The sequence below is a fragment of the Pygoscelis adeliae genome, unplaced genomic scaffold (assembly GCF_000699105.1).
Source record: "Pygoscelis adeliae isolate BGI_AS28 unplaced genomic scaffold, ASM69910v1 Scaffold582, whole genome shotgun sequence".
In the NCBI taxonomy this organism is placed as follows: Eukaryota; Metazoa; Chordata; class Aves; order Sphenisciformes; family Spheniscidae; genus Pygoscelis; species Pygoscelis adeliae.
Genome location: NW_008824281.1, coordinates 48,659 through 50,008, shown reverse-complemented (window position 1 = coordinate 50,008; position 1,350 = coordinate 48,659).

The following is a 1,350-nucleotide window of genomic DNA, read 5'->3' as shown; positions in this document are numbered from 1 at the left end:
CCAGCTGGGGGTATGCACCACGCTGTGCCGTGCCGTGCCGTGCCAAACTGAGCCATGCTGGGCTTTCTCATGCCACAGCAGGACCGTGCTGTACCTGGCCGGGCTGTGCCATGCCACACTAAACCAGGCCAGGTCATGCTGTACCATGTCACGCCAGGCTGTGCCATGCTGGACCATGCCAGACTGGGCTGTGCCATGCCATGCTGGACTGTACTGGGCAGTGCTGGGCTGTGCTGGGCCATAAGGACCATGCTGTGCCACGCCAGCTACGGGACAGACCTGGGCTGGACCACACCGAACCAGGGGGGCTGTTCCCACCCTGTGCCCTGCTGTGCCAGCCCCAGGCCGTGCCATGCTGGGCTGTACCGAGTCAGGCAGACTGTGCCAGCCCCGGGCTGTGCCATGCCACGCCAGCCCCGTGCCGTGCTGTGCCGTGCCGTGCCGTGCCAAACTGAGCCATGCTGGGCTTTCTCATGCCACAGCAGGACCGTGCTGTACCTGGCCGGGCTGTGCCATGCCACACTAAACCAGGCCAGGTCATGCTGTACCATGTCACGCCAGGCTGTGCCATGCTGGACCATGCCAGACTGGGCTGTGCCATGCCATGCTGGACTGTACTGGGCAGTGCTGGGCTGTGCTGGGCCATAAGGACCATGCTGTGCCATGCCGTGCCAGACCCTGCTGTGCTGGGCTGTCCCGAGCCAGGCAGACTGTGCCAGCCCCGTGCTGTGCCGTACTGTGCTATGCCAGCCCTGGGCCATCCTACGTTGCGCCATGCTGTGCTGTGCTGTTCCAGCCCTGTGCCATGCTGTGCCGTGCTGTGCTATGCCAGCCCTGTGGTGTCCTATGCTGTGCCATGCCGTGTTGTGCTGTGCCATGCCGTGCCAGACCTTGCCACACTGGGCTGTACTGAGCCAAGCAGACTGTGCCAGGCCTGGGCTGTGCCATGCCGTGCCAGCCCCGTGCCATGCCATACCATGCCAGGCCCTGCCATGCTGGGCTGTACCAAACCAGGCAGACTGTGCCAGCCCCCTGCTGTGCCATGCTGTGCCAGCCCTGTGCCATGCTGTGCCAGCACCATGTCGTGCTGTGCCAGCCCTGTGCTGTGCCATGCTGTGCCATGCCAGACCCTGCCGTGCTGGGCTGTACCGAGCCAGGCAGACTGCCAGCCCTGGGCTGTGCCATGCCATGCCATGCCAGCCCCGTGCCGTGCTGTGCCGTGCCGTGCTGTGCCAGCTCTGTTCCGTGCCATGCCAGCCCCATGCCATGCCTTGCCAGCCCCGTGCCGTGCTGTGCTGTGCCGTGCCGTGCTGTGCCAGCCCTGTTCCGTGCCGTGCCAGCCCCGTGCCA